Source organism: Lathyrus oleraceus, chromosome 1 (genome assembly GCF_024323335.1).
Source record: "Lathyrus oleraceus cultivar Zhongwan6 chromosome 1, CAAS_Psat_ZW6_1.0, whole genome shotgun sequence".
In the NCBI taxonomy this organism is placed as follows: Eukaryota; Viridiplantae; Streptophyta; class Magnoliopsida; order Fabales; family Fabaceae; genus Lathyrus; species Lathyrus oleraceus.
Genome location: NC_066579.1, coordinates 31,433,217 through 31,447,786, shown reverse-complemented (window position 1 = coordinate 31,447,786; position 14,570 = coordinate 31,433,217).

Genomic DNA, 14,570 nt, shown 5'->3' with positions numbered 1-14,570 from the left:
TCCCTCGCTAAGAATCATGAAAGAGGCGGGCTTAGATGAAGAGGAACGGATTCAGACTCGACTTGATCAGATAAATTTGATTGAAGAGACTCGCGGCTGTTTGTCATAGGCAGATATATCAGAAACGCATGACCCAGGCATTCAACGAAAGGGTCAAGCGACAAGTGTATCAAATTGGCGACTTGGTAATCAAGCGTATCGTACTACCGCAAACTGATCCCAGAGGCAAATGGACTCCCCCGTACAAAGGGCCATTTGTAGTTAGGAAGGTATTCTCTGGTGGAGCCATGATACTTGCTACAGTGGATGGCGAAGATTTCCCGCATCCCGTGAACGCGGACATAGTTAAAAAAATACTACGCATGAAAAAGACCCGCTAGATCGACGTATCTAGGCAAAAGTAAGGGCATCCCGGCGAACCAAAAGGGTTCGGGCAAAAATTAGGGATATATATAAAAAAATGTACACCCGACAAGTCGAAAACCTGAAAAGGTGGCTTGGGCAAAAAAGGGTATCCTGGTGGACTGAAAACCTGAAAAGGCGGTCCAGGCAAAAATTAGGGATTAAAGCGTATGACTATGTCCCGTTCTCAGTCAACTTTCATCCAAGTTCAAGGGACTGACCAAGCCAATCACTTCTATCCGACAACAGGGGATGAGATGCTTGAAGACATAATGGCAGTAGTAGACTTAAAATCAATAGGACTTTTTCTGCATAGCTTTCTCTTTGTTTTTGACAATTTCCTCTTACTAGGATTTCTGTCTCCTTGTACACAATTTGCCTGTTTATAGGCCTTCTTTCAAAAATCAATACAACCCTCTTTCAAAAAAGATGCTTTTGTTCTTTACTTTTCTGTTTTGGTTGCGTAAATGTCCATTGATTTAATTTGAATTAATATGTGCATTTGAATATGACCAATGTTTACCAAAATACATGCATAGAATAGCAATAGCAATTACTACCCTACTTCAGGATCAAGGAAAAGGTCTAATCATGCTTCCAATGAATCCACTACCAATTCTCTTCCCCCCAGCAAGCCTGTTTTTTTCCCCAGAAGAAGTTGGCAGTATTCCCCGGCACAGCCAGCTATTCCCCAACAGAGGTCGGCATCATCAGACAGATTGATCATCTCATCCATCCCCAGCCAGGCTCTGTTGAATATCTCTACCATCAGACAGAAATCAGAACCCCCAGCCGAGAAAGGGTCCTCAACACGAATATCTCCAATCAGTAGATGGGGATTTATTTTCCCCAGTAGAGTCCCCAAGCAGAACTTCTCATACGCATAACTCATTCATTGCATCATTTCACAGCATACGCATGCATACAACATTCGCATTTATTTTCGAAAGCATAAAACATCTCATGCATCATGACATGGCATAAAGCTAACTTTTCTTTGCAGGTTAATTATCCTCCTGATATAGTCAAAGTAAAAGGCTCATTCAGGCAGACGCCTTTATCAATCACAGACAAGATTCAGATACATATTCCATATGCAATTCATGGGAACATTCATTCTGACAACACTTCGATATCCTCCTAGCGATGGCATCTTTAAGCCCATCCCAGACATTTATTGCAAGTACAACGTATACAGATACAGCCTAACATACGGTTCATTCTGATTCAGCTCAACATATGACTCCTTCAACTCAGATACGATCTAGCATACGATCCATTCTGACCTTCTTCAACTCAGATACGATCTAACAGACGATCCATTCTGACCCTCAACAACTCAGATACGATCTAGCGTACGATCCATTCTGACCTTCTTCAACTCAAGTACAGTCTAATGCACGACCAAGTTAGACCTTCATCTGACCAGATGCTACCTTCGGACAGGTACATTTCTGGATGGTAGTCCAGTATACGGCTACTCCCTTTCCCAGATGCTACCTTCGGACAGGTACATTTCTGAATGGTAGTCTAGTATACGGCTACTCCCTTTCCCAGATGCTACCTTCGGACAGGTACATTTCTGGATGGTAGTCCAGTATACGGCTACTCCCTTTCCCAGATGCTACCTTCGGACAGGTACATTTCTGGATGGTAGTCTAGTATACGGCTACTCCCTTTCCCAGATGCTACCTTCGGACAGGTACATTTCTGGATGGTAGTCTAGTATACGGCTACTCCCTTTCCCAGATGCTACCTTCGGACAGGTACATTTCTGGATGGTAGTCCAGTATACAGCTACTCCCTTACTCAGATGCTACCTTCGGACAGGTACATTTCTGAATGGTAGTCTAGTATGCGGCTACTCCCTTTCCCAGATGCTACCTTCGGACAGGTACATTTCTGGATGGTAGTCCAGTATACGGCTACTCCCTTTCCCAGATGCTACCTTCGGACAGGTACATTTCTGGATGGTAGTCTAGTATACGGCTACTCCCTTTCCCAGATGCTACCTTCGGACAGGTACATTTCTGGATGGTAGTCCAGTATACGGCTACTCCCTTTCTCAGATGCTACCTTCGGACAGGTACATTTCTGAATGGTAGTCTAGTATACGGCTACTCCCTTACTCAGATGCTACCTAGTGTACGGTACATTTCTGAAGTGTAGTCTAGTGTACGACTACTCCCTTTTACCATCAGATTCAGCCTACTGGACGGCTCATTCTGCAACTCAGATTCGATTTAATGTACGATCCATTCTGAGCTCCAGCAACTCCAATGCGGTCTAACGTACGACCCATTCAGATCCTCAACTACTCAGATGCTACCTAGTGTACGGTACATTTCTGAAGTGTAGTCTAGTGTACGACTACCCCTTTCATCATCAGATTCAGCCTAACGGACGGCTCTCTCTTCAACTCAGATACGATCTAGCGTATGGTCCATTCTGATCCTTTATCCCCAACAGCATATGACACACTCCGACTCCCCAGCGAAGTCGGCAGCCTAATGGATGACTCATTATTCGGTCTAATGTACGACCCAGTGTGGCACCCATGTCTTCAAATTGGCCTAATGTACGGCTCGATCTGAAGCTTTCGTCATCAAACCTCCCGGATGGCATCTTTAAGCCCATCTCCATCAAGACCAACTGTCGATCCTCAAGTGCAAATTTTTGGGGCATTCTAGTGTTCAATAATCTTCCACCTCCAGACCACGAATGGCATACACGCCATCCTAACTCTCTCGGTTCAAGAATATTGAACAGGGGCAGCTGTCATACCCCAAAATTTACCCATCATTTTTCCTGAAAAAAAAAAAAAAAAAAAAAAAAAAAAAAAAAAAAAAAAAAAAAACGAAAAAAAAGAAAAAAAAAAGAAAAAGAATTTAATTAATTAATTAATTAATTAATTAATTAATTAATTAATTAAATAATTAAAATAAATAAATGAATAAAATATAACAAATTATTTTGGACTTGGGTCTCCCTCATTCCAAGCCCATTACCCACAAAATTAGTCTATAAATACTGAAGTTTCAGTAGAGGAAAGGAACGGGGAGTTGGACTTAGAGTTTACACTGGGAGATTCACTGGAGAAAGAAGGAAGAGAAGCAAAACACTCTGAGGTTTCCTTGGAACAAAACCTTGAGGAAAAAGAAAGAGAGAGAACAGAGAAGGACGGATAGAAACTTTGGCATAGGAACCCTGCCAACCCGGAGAATTCAGAATAAAGAAACCCTGAAGGCAGCTCATCCGCCCCGAAGCCATCGCCGCCCAATTCCCGCCGCCTAACTTATTCCGATACTACAAGTGGTCAATCCCTTCAACCTTGAATTGGCAAACAGGTTTGCATATCTCTATTGTTTATACTTTCAATTGGCCATATCTACATATATAATGCATCATGATTAAATGTTGATATATAATTTGCTTTCGTATGGGAATTTAAATATGCCTGAATACCCTGAATGTTTGATCATGTTATTCCTGTGATAAAATGCCATAAAATTCAAGGTTCCTAACATGGGGCTGTTTTTCTCAAAATTCAAAATCCGTGGCCGTTCGCCTGGCCTTCGCTAGGCGAGGCAGAGGCGAACGAGACAGTACCTGATTTTTCTAGTCTGTTTTTTTTATGTTTTTATCATAGCCATGCATTATTCATCCTATCCTATTTACTGTTGCGATATTTTTCCGGTGTAATCTTCGATTGCACCCTGATTTGGTATTCTGACATGTTTCTTTTTGAGCTTCGAAAAGGTTCACATATCCCAGGAAAAGGTTATTGGCTAGGTATTCCACTTTATTTGTGGGATACCCTTGTGGAGTTTTCACCCTAAATTACCTAATTAATTTTAATGTATTAATTTTAATGTATTAATTTTAAGGTATTAATTTTAATGTATTAATTTTAATGTGGGAGAATTCCTCCTAATCACCTAATTAATTGTAAAACATTGCCTTTGAATAAGTGATCTTGGACCTCTCTTTGTTGCCTTACGATTACGATATTACGGTCATGTCCCGCGAACGTGGGGATACCCTTAGCAAAGACCCTTCGGTTAAATCATCATAAAATAAATTATAGTCCCTCGGATGTTGCCTTCGAATATACAATTTTGTCCCTCGATGACCCTCCGATGTTGCCTACGATTAAATGATGATAGTCCCTTCGAATGCTAAGGTATCCTCATAACTGTTGCCTTCAATGACCAATCGATGACCCTACGATGACCCTTTTACATCCAAAGGATAAAACTACTTATTTCTCAATAATAAGGACAGTTTTACCCTCATAAGGATAGGAAATGCCCGTAAAGACCTTGGGTCGGTATAACTCTTAATTGCTGGCTCACAACTTAAAACACTTTTTCGCACCTCACACCTTTCAAAATACCTTTAGAAAATCACCACTTGGTATACATTCATACTAGAATCATTACCGAGTTATATTTTTCTAAACAATTTTCAAAACTAAACGAGATAACCACTTTGTATACATTCATACAAGAATCATTACAAAGTTAAATTCTCTTTTCAAAACAATTTTCCAAACAATTCACAAACACTTTTTTTTAGACAAAAATAATATAAGTGATCGAGCAATTAAGAGCCCATGGATAACCATGGATACAAAGGGTGCTAACACCTTCCCTTTGTATAATGTACCTCCCGAACCCAAAATCTAAATTAAGGTCTTTCCTGTTCTTTTCCACCTTTCCTTATTGGATAAAAGAAAAGTCGGTGGCGACTCTTGCTAACCGCGACATTGCGATTAAAACCACAAAAAGTCCAGTTCACCGTATGACAGATACTTAAGATACACGCTTTGTTCTCTAACATATTGTTGGTGCAGTTGAAACATAATCTTTCAGTGAAAGGAAGAGGGAAGCCAGTTATAGAAGTAATTATTTCCCCAATCACATGACCTTGTGTATTGGAAGCACCGTCAAACATGGGTGACCATCACAATCCTAGTTTGGGTCCTTCATTAGGGACTTAAATTGCACAATCTATGACAAACAAGATATCCTTATCTGGAAAATCAAACCACATTGGTTGATAATCTTCCACGGGTTGATGTGTGAGATAATCTGACAACACACTTCCTTTGATGACTTTTTGAGTGGCATATTGGATATCATATTATGTTAATACCATTTCCCAATAGATGACTCTTCCAGTGAGAGCATGCTTCTCAAAGATATATTTGATCAGATCCATCTTGGATATCAACAGTGTCGTATGGGTCAACATATACTACCTCAAGCGTTTGGCAACCCAGGAAAGTGCACAACATGTTTTCTCAAGCAGTGGATACCTCTTTTCGTAATCAGTAAACTTCTTGCTTAAGTAGTAAATGTCATGCTCTTTTCTACTTGGCTCTTCGTGTTGCCTGAGTACACAACCTATATACTCTTCGAGAACTATCAGATACATGATGAGAGGTCTACCCGACACTGGAGGCATTAAGATCAGTGGCTCTTACAGATACTGTTTTATTCTTTCGAAGGCGTTTTGGCAGTTACCATTCCACTCGACAACTTGATATTTACGAAGTAGCTTGAATATGGGTTTGCATGTGGCTATAAGGTGTGAAATGAATCTAGCAATGTAGTTCAATCTTCCTAGGAAACCACGAACCTCAATCTTTTGGCTAACTCCTTATGAAGTTCACAGTCCTCGTCGGCGTGGTAGATTGGATCATCAAAGTCATAATGGGACATAATAGAATTATTATCAATGGAATCAGAGACGGATCTGCATGAGTTATGATTCATGATTCATTTTAGAAAGATGACAAAAATAAAAATAAAAAATGGAAAAAAAATTGCCATATTTATAAAATAAAAGTGAAAGACAGGGGACTCAATTGAATGTAAAATGTTCCTTTTATTTATGATCAAACTTTGTTTAAGAATAACAGAGGGACTACAAGCTTCCAATATGCCTTGGGCAGAGCATAGGGATTTGAAATGAAACAGGAAAATTACTTTTTAATCAAAGTGACTTTGGGAATGTTCACGAAGGTCTAGTTATTGAGTTCTTGGCCCTGAGTTTTCTGGTACATAAGGCACGTTGTATCAATGTTGCCGTCTTCGTCATCCATGAGAGAAATATGACCTTCAAAGTGGTGTCCAACACTGATGAAAGTCCCTGGTAACGGAAGAACTTGCTTCTTGGCTGCTTTTGGAAACCTCTATTGTGCTACTTCAGGTGATTGATACCCCAACCCATATTGGTTCTTCTTTACCGACAGCTCGAGCACTCTACCCTAACCTTTGAGATGACCAGCTCTCACCACTGTCTTTTCTTCTTTCCAGGAAGATATAGAAAGTTTTAACTTTTAGGGTTCCTCACTACGGAGAGGGGCCATTATCATATTTTATATTTCAAAAGCTTGGAAAGGGGTTTAGTGAATCTCCCATCCACTTCAACGTACCAGAATGATGATAATTGGCTGGCGATTATATCTTCTTCACCCTTTATGATGATCATCTTTCCATTGACAGTGAACTTGAGTTTTTGGTGAAGGGTTGAAGTGATTGCCCTAGCTAAATGGATCCAAGGTCGCCCCAGGAAACAACTATATACGGGATATATGTCCATGACATAAAATGTGATGAAGAAGGTATGTGGGGCAATTTTGATGGGGAGATCCATCTCTCTAATCACTGATCTTCTAGATCCATCAAATGCTTTCACCACCAGTGTGCTAGGTTCATCAGCAATCCTTTTATCATCAACTTGGTCAAGGAATTCTTAGACATCACATTCAAAGAAGACTCGATATCCACTAGAACCATGGATAGAAAGGTGTCTACACACTCGATTGAGATGTGTAACTCCTTGTTGTGAGTTTTTTCCTCATGAGGCAATTCATCATCACAGAAATCCAGACAACTACATGCTTCAATATTTTCCACAACTCCTTCAAACGAATTCACCGTTATCTCTTGTGAAAAATGGGTTTCACTTAGTAATTTCATCAAGGCATCCCAATGTGCTTCAGAACACAATATTAGAGACAAAATGGATGTTTTGGATGGCGTCTGGTTAAGCTGGTCAACCACTTTCTAGTCACTCCTTTTTATGATTCTGAGTAGTTCATCTACATCTTCTGAAGGAGATTTACTTTGAGGAACATTCTGCCCCTGGTCAGTATTGATAGTCTGTTTACCTTTGCCCTTAACTAAGGCTTAAACATTACTTTTCTATGAAAGTGGTGTAGATGCAAACACTTGACCACTTCTGGTCATTCCTCTTGTCCCAACAATATTAACAACTGACTCCTTGATCAGAAGAGGTTCATCTTCTTGTTTCTTCCCGTGAATATAGATCGCATAATCGTAATTCCATGGAATGACCTTTGTACTCTCAAAGGGAAACGGGGATGCTACAGTGATTACCAAAGGAGTCACTGGATTAGAAAATACCGATATATGAACTGGATTATAGGGAATTTCTAGAGTAGCCATGTTCTCATCAGCAGGAACTTGCTTTACCAGAAAATTCCCTTGATTCATTAACTGCTGGATATCACATTTTAGTTTTTCACACATCAGAGGATTTGAAAGGCATGATTCATAATCATATTGACAACCGGGGAATACATCATTCTTCAACAATTGTTCTTTAACCAAAGTTAAAGAAGTCTTCATCTCATCCACCCTTGACACCAGGCTTCATCCTTCGGACTCTTCTATGACGCTAACAGAAGGGCCAGCGTGAGGAGGCATAGGATTATTGTTCATGTTGGGGGCATTAGGCATGAAAGATATAACCTTGTAGTCAGCTAAATCATGTACCTTATTGTAAGACCCCAATTTTGGCCCTAAGATCCCTCATGGCCCATATCATCTCATATCATAGCCTCAAGGATCATTGCATGCCTTTGCTTCCCTCCTAGTGGGTAGGTTGCCTTGTGTGTGTGGTTCTTGATCACCAAGCATGTTTTGCATTTGTATATTATTGCTTTTCATATGTTTATCATCCAAAAAGTACAAAAATATTGTCAGTCTAACCTTGTTGCTTGCAGTTGAAGCAATTATCAGCAATTAGGTCAAAGACAGTCAACAATCAGTCAAAGCAATGGATGATGGCCATTCTTGCAGAATTTGGGCACCATGACCAATAATCAAGAGTTCACACAACTTGGGACATCATTGGAAATCAAAGTCTCAAGGGATTAGGGTTTGGAATTCATCCGAAGTGGTCCAATCATGCAAAACCCTAGAAAAGTCAACAGAAAGTCAAACTTGGTCAACTGGCCATTTAATCAGTGATTTGATGGATGGAATTGACTTGAAGGAGTTCATTCATGTCTATACAAGCCTCATATGTCATGCCCAACCTCATCATGGAAGAATTTGAAGTCAAACAGAAAATTTCCAGAAATGGAAACTGGACCTGTAACTGAAACCTGCCATAAATGGAAAGTCTTGATCCTCAAACTTACATCATGATACAAGCTTCAAATGAATTTTTGCCCAACATGAAAGTTTAAGATCTTGTTCTCCCATTTCCAAAAAGTCCTAGAACTCTCAATTCCCATGTGTGGTTGGCAAGTTATGATCGAATCGATTTCAGAAAATCTTGAACTTCAAAGGGCCATATCTCCCAAACCGTTTGGCCAATTTTGGTGGGGTTTTTTCCTACAAGTCACATTTGATCCCCTCTTTCCAAAAATATAAATTTCATGAGCCAAAACTTCACCAATCAAAATGGCATTTTTTGACTTTTCTCATTTAAATGCAAGTTTGACCAATGTTTGACTTTTTGATATAAACCTCTTTCTACCATTTGGCCAATTGGAACAGCTCAGAAATACCATTTAGAGTGTGTTTGCAAGCTCAAATTATGCAGGACATGAGGCCATTGCTTGGTTGCTTGAATTGTAAGAAAAGTACAATTTCACCATAATTGTCCATACCATCCCACAACCATGCCTTGTACCTCAAAAGGACAGCAATTATGCAGCATTTTTTCTGTCACTATGAACACATTTTGCAGCCATAACCAACAGAAAAGTCATTGCCTTAGTTGCTTGGATTTTGCAAAGAAAGTACATTGTCACCATGCTACCACATCTTGCAACCTTGCCTTGAACAGTCACATTGCAGAACTTTTCCCTCATTTCCTGTCATGAAATTGAATCAGCAGCAGCATCAAATGGAGTGAGGACAAAGAAATTCATTGATGCTCACATGCTAAACATGACCTTGCTGTTTGCATTCCTAATTTTCTGTCAAAAAGACCATGCTTCCATGCCATGATGAGGAGAAAACTGTCAAAGCTAAAAACCAAAAAGACCACATCCCACAGCAGAGTTATTTTTTCATTATTTTTCTGTCATGAGCAAGAAACTAACTTCATCCATTCTCTAAAGAAAGCATCATCCTGCTTACATTGCAAAAAAGACACAAAAACTTCCAAAACTCATAATGAGCAAAACCTAAGCCTTGCCTTACCCTGCTAGCCACCATCCAACTGCAGCAAAATCAATTGCCTACAGCATCCCAAAACCTCACCTTGCATTGTGTTTCCAAAACCCTGCAGGACTAAAAAAAGAACCATGCTCTTACCTTGCTTGGCATTTTTTCTGTCCAAACCTTGTCCAAAATACCAAAAGAACCAAACCTTGCAAAACCACAAAGCCACATAGAACAGCAAATGAGAAACACCATGTTTCTGTCATGAGAGACCAAAGAAGCAGCAGCCACAGACCAAAAACACTCTGATTCTCTCACTCCTGCATTTTGCATTTTTGGAATTTCGGTCAAATCCTCCAAACCCTCGAGCTTTCTTTTGTTCTCTTCATCATCCATCATCATTGCAAGCTCATTCCAAGTGTGAAATCTTAGCTGGAACTTCATTTTCAGACCCTGTTTTCTCCAAGCATCTACAATGGCAACTTGAGTTATGGAAGCTTCCAAACACCATTGAGCTCATTTTCTTCAAACATCCTTCACTACCAAGCATTTCCTGCATCTGTTTGCACTTATAACCATCAAAGCAGCCCTGCTTCACATTTTGCTTCAAAACCAAGTAAGTATTCGAACTCAATCCTTTGCCATGCCATGATATGTTTATGAAAGATAGTCTTGAGCTGATTCCAATGAACTAAAGCATGCTTAAAATGGTTGTGACATGAGGGAGAAATCTGGATTTTATTCTGCATGCTCAAACCTATTTTCCATCGAGTTGCTTATTCTTTGTTGATTCAGTGAAGACCACTGCTATATAATGCTTGTATTTAGTTTGATGAAGCTATTGGTATTCATGTTGTTGATTTCTGAGCACATTTGTTCATGTTGATTTTGCTTGATGATGATGAATGATGCTGCTGTTTAAACCCTAGATAGTTTTCCAGAAGTTTACATGAATGTGTTGGTTTACTATTGCTTTAATTGTATGAGAGTCAATACCATGCTATTGTGTGATGCTTGTTTGAATGTTGGTCTGTTGGTGTTGGCTGCACGATGCCCTGCTGTTCCAAAATCCCTCTTGTTCTGCCCAGAAAAATTCACATGATCTTGCTTGTTTTGTTGTCATCTGATGCTGCATGAACCATTCCCATGCCATGCTTTTGAATGATGCTTGTTTCGAATTTTGTTTATTAAAGATGATGATGCTTGCTGTTATGATGAGTATGCACAGAATTTTCTCATGAATGTTTTGGTCTATTGCTGTTATCATAAAAATGATGAATATCCTGCTGTTTGCCATGCTGGTCGAGTGTTGTTTTGATGATTGATGTTTGAATGATGATGATGAATGCTGCTGCAGTTTGAAACCCTGGTCTTTTCCAGAAATCATGTCTCTATGTATGCACGAGTTTGGCTGATGTTGTTGCTTGTGATTATGTGATTGATTTCCATGGCCATGCTATTGCATTGTGTTGTTTGATCTGTTGATAAATTTGTTGAATGCCATGCTTAAACCCTAGGGTTTATGTTGAAAACTCAGAAAATTTGAGTTAGTTGGCCTGTGCACTGTTCCATTGGCTGAGAGCCAATAGGAACATTTCCTTTGCCTTGCCCAAAACACACCGTTTTGATTAATGAGGGGTTAATTACAAATATGCCACGGTTGACCATCGCTTTGACCCTCTTGCCTTGCTATGTGCTTCATGTTTCATCAATTTGTGCATCAACTTCAACAATTAATTTCTCATCCATTTCAACTCCAAAAATTCTGATTTTTTTTGCATCATGTTCACAAGAATGTCTAGTATTTGATTGTGATTTTTAATTAATTTTCCATTGGCTGGATTTTAATTGATAATTATTTTCTTGACATGTATGCATAATTGATACATTGTGCCATTCCTTTTGTGAAATTGTCATGACATATCCAATGAGCTTGAAATTTTTTGTGGTAAAACTAGACTCATTCATCTTCATTTTGGTATAAAGATTGTGCATTTATCATTTGTGGTTTGCTAGATATGATTTTTTGAACTAGGGTGTGACAATTTGTGTCACACCAATGATGTGCATCTTCTTGATTTTTGTTCACATGTCTCCTGACATCCAAATGACCCCAAATTTTGCATAAATCATCTATCACATGTCTAGTTCATGTATGAATTTTCTTGGATTTAATCATGCTGTTTTCCATTTGATTGTGAATTTTCTTCCCTGCCTAGTCAATTGTTGACTTTATGTGGTACATGTTGCCAAATCTTTTGTGAAATTCTCAAATCTTATTGTATGACCATGAAATTTCATATGTGATAACTAGACATCTTGACCTTTGCATTGGTGTTAATCTCATTCATTTCTCATCTGTTTTCAATTTGATATGATTTTTTGAAGTTGACCCATGCTTGTTGACCTTCATTGTGCTTACTTGAAATTATGTTGACTTCATGATTTTAATTGACTGCCTTCCTCTCATCCAAATGCCATGAAATTTGACATGCTTGCCATGCTAGATGTTAGGATTGAATGTGATTTATTTGATAATTTTTGAGATTGTTTGGGTTGACTTTTGAATGAAGTCTTGCTGTTGACCTATTTGTATGCTTCCCTTGCCATGCATTGCCTTCCTATGTTCATGAAATGATAATAATGCATGATTTGAATGTGAATCCAATTGAGATAGCTTCTTAAATGTTTGAACATGAATTGGGTTGACTTTTCTTTGCTGTTTGACTTTTTTTCTTTCATCTTTGACCCTAGGCTAGCCCTAGTGGTCTTTTGAGCTTACAATTGAGCTATTGTTTCAGGTTAAGCACCAATGCCTCAAAGACCATTCATATTTGATTGAGTTGGATCATATATCACGTGCTAACCCTTGTTTTGTAGGTTGACTCATGTAACTTGAGTCTTTGTGCCTTGCACAATTGGTCCCTCTGTGGTTGACTATTGGTTCATTTCCTTTTGATTTTATCTGTTGAACTGTTTACTAATTGGTTTGCCTTTTTTTAGGTACTTTAGTTGCTTAAGTTCTTTGAACTTGCTTGCTTTGCTATTTAGCATTTGCTTTGAGGTATAAACCTTTCTTCTTCATGTAGTCTGGAGTCCCGGTCTGTTATTTGACCGGGCAAACTGTCTGAAGTCCTCCTTAAGAGGCAATGCCTGTGTGTGTTTAAAATTGTCCCAAGCAGGAAAAGTCCTCATTTGAGGCAATTGGTGGAAGGTAGGGATAAGCAATCTATCCCCCACTATTCAGTGTGTCCTCTCTTTGCTCCCATTACATGGTTGAAGCATTGAGATAAAAACCCAAGATCTAATCGAGTCAATAAAGGGGAAAGAGTTCCACCTTTCTGAACTCCCCCACTTTCTATTTGATGCTCTCTCTGATCTGAGATAGAAGCAATGAGGCACACCCCTCATATCCTTTCATCTGCTTCACCTTAGCCCCTCAATGGCAAGGTTAAGAGCACCTGTGACCCTATTCCAGTTGGCTTCAATGCCTAACCCTTTTGTATGAGCCTCCTTGTTTGGTGATAGTGTGTGCTGAATGCTTTCATTGATTGATTGTTGTTTTATATACACATGTTTGCTTGTATGCTCTATGCATTTACCATCATTTATTGCTCATTGATGCATAATCATCTCATTTGTCTTTGTGACATTATCATTATTGTTTACCCATTGAGGACAATTGTAAGACCATCCATTGGCCATTGCTCCTATGATATGGAAGTGAGTATGAGACCATTACCTTGGCCACTCATCTTATCTTTGCTTGATGCACTTGTTTGATTGTATGCGAGGATGCAATTGTAAGTTCCTGCAAGTTGGCATTTGTATTCCTAGGACCATACTGTGGATGTTAGAGTAAGCCCAGACAGATTGGCATCTGACATCCATGTTTTGCATTTGTTTGATTGTATGTGAGGATGCAATTGTAAGTCCCTGCAAGTTGGCATTTGCTTTCCTATGATCATATGTTGGATATTGGTATAAGTCCAGACAGATTGGCATCCGGTATCCAAGTTTCATTTTGTTTTAGGAGATTAGTATAAGTCCATTGAGTGGCCTCTGATATCCAGTTTTGTTTTAGGATCGCGGTATAAATCCATTGAGTGGTATCCGGTGTCAGCTTTTTGCTTTTTGTTTGTGAGATTGAAGTAAGACCATTGAGTGGCATCCGGTATCACCTGTTTGTTTACATTATTATTACCTATTGCTTATTCCAAAGGACACACTTGAATCATCTCCCATATGATTTCAAGAAGTGAACCTCCTAGGAAGTTTTACAATCCATCCTCATCCATTCATCCCCATTATGTCCTAAACCTTTTCACATTACTTTCAAACTTGACATAGATATTGTGCAAACATCTTCATGTTTTCAAATTAAAAACCTGGACCCAAGTCCTTGACTTTTTTCAAACCCCATTTCATAACACTTCTTTTGAATCAATCTTAATCATACTTTGACTCCACTTTCATAATCACAATCAATTAACTTCACCCATTCACTTGTTTTGGCTTTGTCCATTGTTAATCTTTTCATGCATTAGCCATAGGTTTCAATTATCATTGTGGTTGATGTAAACCTCACCCTATCCTTAGTGAGTCGACAGTAAGACTTCCGTACTGAAAACAGGGCTAATCCCTCTAGTACGTCGAAGCTATCCTCGCATGGTGGATGTTGGTCTTGGTCGAGTTTTCTCCCATTGATAATGAAGAGCCTCAGTGCTATTGTTTAAA